Raw genomic sequence first — 12,504 nt, forward strand, 5'->3', positions numbered from 1 at the left:
GTTTTTGAATATTGTTTGAATAAAATCTTCACTATAAATAGTTATTTACCTACTCTTGACATTTCACCGTTGCTCAAAAAAAAAAAAATGCTTTTCTTTGAGAATCATGCATATTTCTAGTTATTTATTTTACCTTTTTAAATTCCTCGTTTGTTTGAATAAATTACTTTTCTGTTATCGAGATTTTACAAATATCAAACACGTTGAGCTTATACCTTGCTATTTTTTTTTTTTAAACATTTCTGTTTGCTGTTCTAGATTTAAAAAAAAAATGAACGACAAATCAATTTAACAACTAATCTATTTTTGCTGTACCAATCTATATAGTTTTTGATATTATAACAGCTGTTCATCATCTATTTTTATATTTAATTAACTTTGTACAAGTGTAATGATCTACATTATATTTCAATTTGTAGTTTCGAGAATACTATCGATAATAATATAATTAACCATACATTTCTACTCAAAATACATAACTTTTAACTGTTAAATATAATTTTATTTAGTTAGTGAAATATATTCAGATATTACACTAAATTGTTCGTTGTCTAAATTTTCGAAACGCTAAAATGATATCAAATTTATAAGAGGAAAGAGTGGTAAGACTATCATTTAAACTTTAAAGCAATATTATTATACAAAACAGTGTTAAATTACCTTAGTTAGTTTTACAATCTAAACGCATAATTTGCCTTTTACATTGGTATTTGTTTCGTAAACCTATTTTATAGTTTATGAATCAAATTAAGTTATATCGTCTTTTGTTAAATTAGAATAATTTGCAAAATCAATTAAGTCAACAAAAGATGTAAGAAATAAGTAAATCGTTTGTAATATTTAAAGAACTATTACTACAAACTAGATTTTTATCAGAAATATTATATCACTCTTATAATTACAAATATTACCTTAGATATGTTCTCTAATAAAAATAATAAATATTTTAACATGTTATCTTAAATTTTATCTATTTATAATTTGTTTCTGCTAGGAGACGTGGGTACATATAATTTTATGGAATTAGTATAATATTATAATTAAAACTTATAAATGATTAAATTAATTAACCAAATAAAATTTTTCGACCAAACCATTTACCATTTTAACATCGACTATTTTACATTTTAAATACTAGAACAATAATATTCTAAAAAAAATGAAATGAAAAATAACAAAAAAATCAAAATACAACTTTAACAAGTAATATTATAATAAATTATTTAGATAATCGTAATTGCAATATTGAACAAAAGTGACTACGAACCCTGAACTTTCCACGGTCTACAACTTTTGTTCATACAATACAATGGTACAATATTATAATTCAAATAAAATCATACAACTTGAGCTATTTAATTTTACAAACTATGGTAGAGGGATGGTCAATCGTTAAGGAAGTTCAAAAAGTTTATCTTATAATAATTATATGACTAATAATTATCATATTGTTCGTGAGGCAAATTTTTGTCGTTAAGGTTAAAATATTAATATCAAATATGATTAATGCTTGCTAATTGGTGCAAGTGCGGTTTAAGTTGGATAATTTATAATTTGATGAAGTTAATATACGTAATTGCATCCTAAATCAAACAACCACACATAGGTATATACTATTCAAATATCGTTATGTTGGTTCTAGTAGCATTAAAAAAAAAAAAAAAAAATTAATATATTTAATGTAAAATATGTTTAGTATTTATTGAAATCATTGTTATGATATAAAATAACTATAAGGTATTTAACGTATATGATTTCATCATTAATTTATTATTGAATGAGCTTAGAACTAATTCAATATTGAAAAACCAAACAAAATTAATGAACACATAATATTATGTAAAACTATTTAGATTTCACTTATATTACATAAATATTTGAATAATTATAACGATAATATATTAAAAATAATAAATATTATATCAATCACTAAAATACGTTATTTCCAGTAATTTATAGATTGTTTTTTTTTTTTAAATTAATGAGGTCAGTAGTATAAAATATGTACTCGCTATATAGTAAAGTTATAGTGGCACATTGAAAATTTTTTTTAAATTGTTTTCATATGTTCAAAATCTGAGTTTATTTAAAGTATCTTAATATTATTATCTCAAATGTGAATATGAGCTCTCAAACAGTTTTTATTTTTTTAAATTAATTTACGAACATAAAAAAAAACAACATTTTTGAGCTTCATCAAGATAAATAGTGGTCAAATATATATTTGTAACTATATAATATACATAATTAATTAAAACATTATTTTACATTTTCAACTAATAAAAATAATGAAGTAAGTAATAATAAAGTTAAAAGTATTTATAATACGATAAAATTTATTGCCATAAATTTAAATTATATATTTTAATCTTGGGGTTTTAAATAAAATATAGTTACTTTTATACGTAATAAAAGTTATACATCATTAGTAAAATATAAAATAAACTAATTGTTTATATATTCATATTAGAATTGTAGTCTTCGGTTATCGCAGTAACATAATTATTTTGATTCAATAAAATAAGTTACTTTATTTTGTACTTATTATTTGTGTAATATTATGGTTTTATTGTTGATATTAAATTCACCGTACTTCAACAAAAACAACATAGGTAAGTTGTTTTTATTAAAGTTTAGTCCGAGATTTTCCATTTAACAATATTTTTAATTTATTTTTTAAAATTTGAAAATATATTATTCAAATTATATATAATAGAGTATACTAGCGTTGAATATATATTTTATGGTTAGATGTGCATCGAAGTTAACATGGATTTCATTGAACAACTCTGGTAGATAAAAATATTTTCTAAATAAAGTGTATTTAGTTATGGTTATTTTAAATTGTAAAACAATATGTTAATTAGTCATATGTGTTAAATGACAACAAATAAATTGCACCATAATATATTTTACAGAGTTCACATAAAAATCGATGTATCACACCTCTTTTTTTTTAGTAAACGACTCGAATGTTAAAAACGCACAGCAAACTTAAAACGATGCCATATATCGATTTGTAAGATAATTTTACAAAAAGTACAATATGACTATTTATTTTCACGTTTAAAATAATATTTTTAAATTAATTAGAATAATGATACAGATTTTTAAAGTAGAAAAAATTTCAAAAATTTGTCATAAAACTAATTTAGTGGTACCTACGTTTATACTACTGAGTACTGACCTCATCTATTTCAAAAATTCCTTTGTAATTATTATAACGTTTTTTTAGTGACGAGTTTTGACTTACATGTTACAACTAATATAACAATTTTGAGATTTCCACCAATTACTTCAATAATAAATATGACTTAAAATGTTTCAAAAAATGGTGTTTATCAATATGTTTTTGTATAAGGTTCTTATATATGAGTGTTCTTTAAATCTATTGGGACTTAGGTATTTTTGATACTAACATCAATATAATATTCTCAATAATACCCCACATGTATACTTACAGCTATGTTATAGTATGATAAAAATAAATATAACTTCTTATTTATTAACTATTAATAAAAAATATTAATATATTGTATAACAACTAAAATAAAAAAATAGAAACCTTAATATTATGGTATAAATTGTTGTATGCAATATAGGTATCATATTACTTTACTCAAACAACTAACAAGGTTTATGTTAAACGAAATAAAAAGGTTCTGAACCAATACTATTTGATTCATGAATACTTTTAAATCTGAAAAATATCTAATATTTATGTAATATATATATATTATAATTTATAATATATTGTTGTTTCTTACTTAAAAGTTAAGGTAAGTGAGATGAAAATTTAGGTTAAATCGGTTTTTTTGAATTCATCAGGTTTATTTTAAGAAATTACTTTAAGTAATTTTTTGCATGGCAACTTTAAGTTTTGTTCTAATTAACCATCGTTATTAATTTAAATTATTTATAGTGTAAAATATAATATTAAAATTGTTTATAAAATTATTAAAGACTGTGAATTTGTTAAATATTCCTTTTTTTTTCAATACATTTAGTGATCAATAATTAAAAATAATTTATTTTATTTTAACTTTTAGTATAAAATAGATGTAAGATAAGAATTAAGAATAATTGACCAAATTATGTACCTAGGAATAAAAATGTATATAAAATAAAACATATGTGTGTAAGTAACAGTGCCATTGACAATTTGATATTTAATTTTGAATTATTCTTAAATTTATTTGAACTTGTTTGAACACTAAATAAACTATTGATGTATTCTACTTATAGTTTTATTTTTAAAATATTTTTAGTGCAAATAAAATTATATTAGTGAATTAAATATTGTATAATAATAATATAATTATTATTTTCACATCAAATCTTTTTGTGTTTATATCAAGTCAAATCTCAAAATCAAGCTTAATGCCAAAATATTTATCGGATAAATAAAGTTTTGAATTAATGTTAAATTAAACTTATTTAAACAAAGTTTCAATTGAAATCATTTGTTTATAGTTATAGTGGCTAAGGTACATTTTTATAATATATATATATATATATATATATTTAGGCAGTTTTCAATTATAGAGTTTCATTTTTTATAAGTGATTTGATGTTTTTAAATTCAAGATTTTAGATACTATAAGTTAGAAGATTTTTTTTATATTAATATTAATATTAATAAAGACAGTGTATAAGATTACATTTAGCTATTTAAATATATCTTAATAATTATCTGTATGATTTAATCGATAAGTAGTAATATAATACAATTTTTATTTATTGAATTGAGTTTATATTTATTAAATTTTTAAGTAAATAATAATGAAAGTAGTATCGTGTGTTTAATTTTTTTTTTTTTTTATGTATAAAGTAGTATAAATGCATTAACTCGAAACTACTAAATACTGAAAAATTAAATTGACATATTAAAATGTAGTACCTAAATATTGAATCAAATTTAGTTTTATAAAATTATATTTTTTAATGTTTTTTTGTTTCATTAAAACATTTATAATAATAATTATTATTATTATTTGTTTTATATTTTAACTCAAAAGAATATTTATTTAAACTGTTTTTTTAGTTTGAAATTTAAAATTATTTTTAGTGTTTTTTTTTTTTAGGCACTTGATCTCTACTCTTAAATTGCTTAATCATATGAATTAAACCCAAGCAAACAAGGTAAATTATTGCCATTAAGTGTTTTTATAATTTTACTGCCATAACAATGTACGAATAATTACTTTTTCTCTACTTAATTTGTACCTTTATTAAGTTTTTTATATAATAATTAAAACATAGTGCTGTTGAATAGATTAATAAATCTCTATTTGTTATTTATTTAGTTAATTATCAATGAGATCCAGAATCAAATTAAAATTAATTAATAACAGCTACATTACAAGCAAATGTATACTAAAAATAATAATAACACATTTTGATTAGTAATTTTGCGATTTGTTGTTTACATTTATTATAGCTAGATCGGTATTTATAAACACATTAACAACTTCAAAAACAATATTACACCATTTAAATAACTGAACATTTATCCCCTGAACTCTATATGTTAATTCATGTAAAGCTTAAAAGTATAGACCCTTACTATTTTTAAAAACAATGATAATGAATAAAATTAACTGAATTCTTGGTAGTATATTTGTTTTTAATGAATTTCATATGAAATATCTCGAAACAATTGAAAACAACTTAAAAACAATCAACTATTAATATTATTTATCTCTTAGGTGTTGCTTACTTTATATATTATTACCGCTGTTTATGATTAATTATTTTATTTTTATTGTATCAATAATTTATAAAAAAAATGTATTGTAAAATTATGCAAACATAATTATTTCTTCTTTTGAATTTAGTCCTGAATTGGTTTGTAGAAATTCTCCACTTTTTCCTGTTTCTTGCCTTCTTTATTGTTTCTTTGTTAGACCTTATACCTTTATTATTTGTTGTATATATATTTAATTCGTAGTCTTTCCCTAGCATTTTTACCTTCTTTTCAGTCTTCTATAACTAATCCCAATAATCCACTATGTTTCATTACATGTCCAATCCATTAATTTCTCATTTTTTTTTAGAGTTCTTTACTTAGACTATATTATTTAATTATACTAAATAACTACATAATTTTTTACCATATTCGTCCAACTTCATTTAAACATTTTTTTGTAATACCACATCTTGAAAGCTTCTATTCTTCTCTATTTCTCTTAAGTTTGGCAATCGTCCACAATTCACTGCCATACAGCATTATACTACTTATGTAATCTTCAGAAAATAAAATATCTTAGTGTGTATACTGATATTTCTCGAAGTATAAAGTCTTCGTTTTTTGTAAAATGATATCTTAGTTTGACATAATATTCGCTTTAATATTTCTTTTTTTTACTCCTGCCATCTTCATTTATTTTGCATTCCAAATATGCGAACTCTTCTATTTACTCTATTTATTGGTTATTTTGTAGATATATTCTTGCCTTAATAGTATTGTTCCTGCTACATAAGAAACTATGGTCATTTTTGTATTTATTTTTATTTCATTCATTAAGCAATGTTTTATTCATTCACTAAAGCATTTTTTGCAATTTTTTTTTTTTTTTTTTTGCTATTTTTGTTATATATTTTGTGAACCGTAGAGTATCAATTTTTTTTTCATTCATCTTTATACCCAAATGTATTTTTTCTTTTATGTCAATCGCTTCTTGGATGTATACATTTAATATACTAGGTAAAAATGTATAATTCTACTTACTCCTCTTCTTATGCATACTTCCTCTTTAATTTTTTTGGCAATTTATGCCAAAAAGTATAACAGCTGTTTTCTTCTGGTATAGTTTAAAGAGTAGTATTCTTTCAGTATATTATATATCCAATTTTTTTAGCATCTTGAATATTATTGAATGATTGTTATTGTCAAACGCTTTTTCTATGTCAATAAAAGCTATCTCAATCATAATTATCTCAATAATTGTTCTTGGGGTCAGTTTTGTTTCCCTTGTACTCTTGCTCTTTCAGAACTCAAACTGGTTTTTTTTAAATAAGGTTTTGATCTTATTTTCCATTTTTCTTGACATAACCATTTTCAATATTTTTGACACATATGTTAGCAAGCTAATTGTATGATAATGATTACTTTTGTTTGTAGTTGCTTTTATCAGAATAGGAATAATATTATACTTTGTAAAGTCCAGAAGTTTTTATAAGTTAAATATTTTTTTTTATGAGCTTAAAAAGCTAACTATGTATTTTTTTTCTAGATTATTTTCTATAGTTTAAATTTTTCAAGTAGTTATTCTTTTTCGATTCTTAGCACTTTTTTCTTCTTCAATGTCCGCACCCGAAGATGAAAACGGTGGACTATTTTACCTCTTAAATATTTTACTTAAAAATATATCATGTTATTGATGTATGTTGGGATGGTTTATACGGTGGTCTCCCTTTACCTTTTGTATCGCCGTCGTGCAGCCATCAGTTATCATACAGTTCCAGTATCTGCTGGTTACTGTTTAGCATATAATTGTTTCTGCCATAGAAGATTACTTGCAGCTTTATCCAATATTATAGTTGCTACTACGCTACTATAAGTCCATTTTAGTCGCTTTTTATAAAAGGTAATTTATGGTCTATTCTATTCTAATACCGACCAACAGGGGTAAATAGGTTATTATTTAGTTTTTATCAATTCATAATTCTATGATTTTCTTTATTAAACTACAATTATCAGTTTATTATCACAAAATATATCATAATATCAAATATTTAAATAATATTAAAATATTAATCGGTTTAAAAAAATTAAAAATATTTACTTATGTTTTTTTTTTAATTATTTATATACACTCTAGCAAATTATTGAATAATTTATCTTGGATTTTATAACCTATTTAGTTAAAGATTTAATACGATATAGTTTTAAATAATATTATGAGTTTGGAACTCTATTTCTCACTTAAATTTCTCACTTAAAAAAAAAATAAAAAAAAATACTGTTTATTGACATATTTAAAAAAAATATTTGTTAAGCCAATTTTATAAGTATAAATATAACATATTTTTGATTATGATTGGTAAGACGTGCAAATAAATATTAAAATTATTAAAAATCAAATATTTCGTAGCTTAATTACCTATCTACTAAGTTTAAATTCTCAGTTTCATCCTATTTTATCTTTAAATGTCTTCATTCCCAAGATTGGTTTCTTTGTTGAAAATGCCTAACAATTTATATGATAATTTGTATTAATTACATATTTATCGTGTTATAATATTGCTTTTAAATAATATAATTATTTAAGTTATTTATTATGGTTGTTTGTTTGTTAGTCAATATAATAATATATTAATACTATGAAAGAAAATAAAAACCTTGTGGATTATTTCATAGGAATTTATATAATACATAGAATTGCAGATAGGTGCATAAAGTTAAATTGTCGACATTTTCGTAACCACTTATTTAGTATATTAATGGATCATACTATATACATCTTTAACAATATACATATTATTATTTTATTGGTTAATAATAAGGGCTTTTGATTTTGGTTTAGTGGAATTCGCGTTCCAATGTTTCATATCATCAGCAATACCGAAAAATTACGTGAACTCATGCTCAATGTAATAATATGTGAACAGTTTTCAATTAATTTTATACTGATTATAATTTATTATTAAAATGCTTTATTTCGTTTTCAATTTAAATAATTTAATATTTTAGCTTTCCGAGATATAATATTTAATTGTTTTATAACATTTTGTTTTTAATTATCGTTATTATTTACTTATGTTTTTCCACTGAAGTGTTTTTATTTTCTGTGTTGGTACGTATTATTTTTAATATATTTAATCACGGTGTTAGTTCGCAAGATTTTCACTTGATCCACTGACTATGATTGATCTGTTAAAAACATAAACAACTCTGATGCAGAGCTTGATAATGTTATAGTAACAGTATAATTATATAATTTTGTTTAAAGAGAATATTAAAAACCAGATTCAAAATAAAATTCATGAATATTAATTTGATGACGGTTAACAAAAAAATGTTTATAAGTTGTCATAAATTTCAATAATTAATTTATAACATTAATCTTATCGAATGTAAACATCGTTGTAATCATGAACAAAACAATCTAGAAATATAGTTATGCAATTTAGTTATAAATACATTGAATAATTATTTGCAGTTAACCATCGAAAGTTTTAATGTACAGTCAATGTGATCATAGTAGTTGTAATAAAACATTTACATTCATAAAAAAAATAAAAAATAAAAATAGTTATTTCCTTGAAAATAATGTTTGCACATAGTATTTATGAAGAAAAAAAATGAATTTATTTACATCGCATAATTAATGGTAAATACAATTATTTATAATTACTAGTACTTGGTTAATTAATTATACTACAATAAATTATAAAAAACAAACAAAAATTGTGGAAAGATAGAAAAAATTAAAAATGTAAAAAGAATAAAAATTTTTAATACATATAATTTTTAAAAATATTATGAATTAATTTTATAAATAAAACATTGTTATCACTGTTTACATACTTGTTGAGTGTGAATATGATTAGATGCTTTTGGTTTCATTTTACTTCATCAATTAATCACTAGTTCCATTATTATAGAACTTATATGATATACAAAAATCATGTACAAAGTTTTGCAAAAACTAACAGAAGTTTTGTATCAAATCTATGTTACACTCGACTATCACATCGAAAACACGTTAAATGTGCATTTTACGGGTGAAAAATCGGTACGGAAGTTATGACAGTAGATTCAAAATAATCGCTTTCCGGTTGTAGGTTCTGATCGAAAAACGTTTACCGTACAAATAAAAGCGAACATAATTTTCAGCGAATGAACATGAAAGTATTATTTTTCTTTATGTGAAAATATAATACAATAATATATGGTTTCCAAAAATATTTACGATTAATAACATATATTTTGTTTTTTGTGTCTTTCAAATGTCTAGGTGACATGTTTTCAAAACTAGATCCTTCAAGGTTATAAGTGTTTTGTACTAACTATTAAATCGTTAAAAATAGCAATAAAATACTTTTTTTTTTTAAATTCATTTATTTATAGTAACTTATAAGTAAACTCCTGGCAGTCACATTATACAGATAATAGTAATGTAGTTTAAATGCAAAGCGATATGGTAAATATATACACCGTGTTTTTTTGTTTTCACAAAATTGTTTGACTTTTGTCAACTTAGGAAAACTGATAACTCAGAGGCTCACTCTGTATATTGTGTATACTATGTGCTATTAATGTATAACTGTACTCCGGGGGAGTAAAGAACACCAAAAAAACACGTTCTACTGCTATTATACTAAAACATACGTGAACTTTTTATTACACTTTCACATAATGTTTATCCCAATCAACTAACTTATGTTAGAACATAATGTATTTAATAAGATACATAATATACATATGATATGTACATATGTCTTATTTGTCATGCCATTTCGTTCTTGTTGGTATAATAATAAATAAATAAATTGAGAGACCACAATTTTGGACTAAACCAATAAAAAAAATATATAACTAATAACGATAACGCGTTTGCACTTGTATTGAGAACAAGTTATCCAGACTATTAATCGAGTAGATATTTCATTGGTTTTTGTCATTTTAAAACTTATCAGAAAATCATGAATTATAGGACACAATTTTAAAATCCTCCCTTTTCAATATTTCTTAGAATTATTACAACTTGTCTGTGTAATAATAATAGTTTTTTATTGCATTGAGTAAAAATGAAAATGTATTTATCAAATGGATTGTAATTTAATACATACATAATTTATTTAACCATTAAGGAGTCTATAAAACTGATTAATCGTTTAGGTAATGGTGTTTAAACAATATAAAATTAAAAGCACTTGTAAAACACGACTATAATAAATAATGTAATAAACTTATAATAAGTTCATGCAAAATGAAGAGTTTAAAAAAAACAGTCTTAGAATTTAAACAATTAGATCAAAGTTTAAAGTTCTCAAGTTCTAATAGTTTTTCATCAGTTAAGAATATTATACTTCTAAATGTATAAACAAATTAAATAGACAGAATTGTTTTAAAACAATAAATTTACACACGTTAATTGATTCAAAAAAATAAAATAGTAACAAAACATAATAGATAAAAATTTTAATATTATATTCAATGGTAATCAGAGTATGATATTAAAATAATATAATGGATGATTAAATAAATATGATATAATTTACATTAAAACATAATTTTTTTTTTTATCTGTGATAAAATCCTTCAAACAGCTTCTAAATTAAAATTTAATTACTCAAAATTATGAAAAATAATATTCATAATGTTTTATTTCCTTATAATTAAGTAAATAATAAGTAATAAACTTTATATAACTTAAGAATAATCCATGTTTATAAAAATAAACATTAACCAATTATGTATACAATTCTTAGAAGAATAAATTATAAAATATTTTAAAACTTTCATCATATTGACAAAAATAAACCATGAAATTACATTTTTATTAAGTTATTATTTTTTTAACTGTCTATAGGCTATATTAATATGTATTAAAAAAAAAAAAAACTTATTTAAGTTAATAGATCAATTATAAGTTTTAATATAATTCTTTACTTATCTGAGTTAAAAAAAAAAAAAAAAATATATGTACTGTTAACTTAAAACTTTAAAATAATTTTCCATCAATTTCATTTAACTGAATTAAAAAATCAAAATGCTAATACTCGATTCTTTGTTATCGTTTAAATATCTAAACATTTACATAGATAACGTATTAAATGCAGTTTTTATGTTTTGATTAGTACTTTTCTTTACTGTCCTTGAGTATGAAAAATATCCAAATTTTATAAAAAAAAATTTATGTATAAAATATGGTGTGCACAGTACTAAAAAATCTATATAAGTAATTTTAAATAATAACTAAATAATGCAATATAGTCTGTAATTAATATTTAAAGTCTAAATAAATTTTAGATATAAATTTAAGTTTATAAAGTAATGATAAAAGTACAGTATCTGTATTAAAAGTGTGTTAACTATCATTTTTCACAGTTTCACATGTCATTAAAACAGATCCATTTTGTCATACTAATTACGATTTACGATCTTTATTAAGCAGAATTATATACAAATATACAATAGTGTTGTATAACATCTAAACATTAATTTAGATAAATGCATTCAGCTTGATTGATTTTATCACAACCAATCAGAGAACCTTATTTTTTTCCTAATTATTTTTGACTGAATGATCTATCTGTTTTCATATAGTCTATGACTGTATTAAAACAAAGTCAACACATACTCGGTTATGAAGAAAATCTACAAATAAAATTTCATTTTCATCTTAAAATATTAAAAATAAAAGTTCTATGAATACATTTTTTGTATAAAAATGAGTCCAAAGTGAATCACGATGTACTGGTGCAATTTTCACATAGATCAAGAAGATAACAAACATTTGGAATTACTGAAAGGAGACACTCCAAAAAACGACA

The sequence above is a fragment of the Melanaphis sacchari genome, unplaced genomic scaffold (genome assembly GCF_002803265.2).
Source record: "Melanaphis sacchari strain LSU unplaced genomic scaffold, SCAv2.0 Contig7_pilon_pilon, whole genome shotgun sequence".
NCBI classification, from domain to species: domain Eukaryota; kingdom Metazoa; phylum Arthropoda; class Insecta; order Hemiptera; family Aphididae; genus Melanaphis; species Melanaphis sacchari.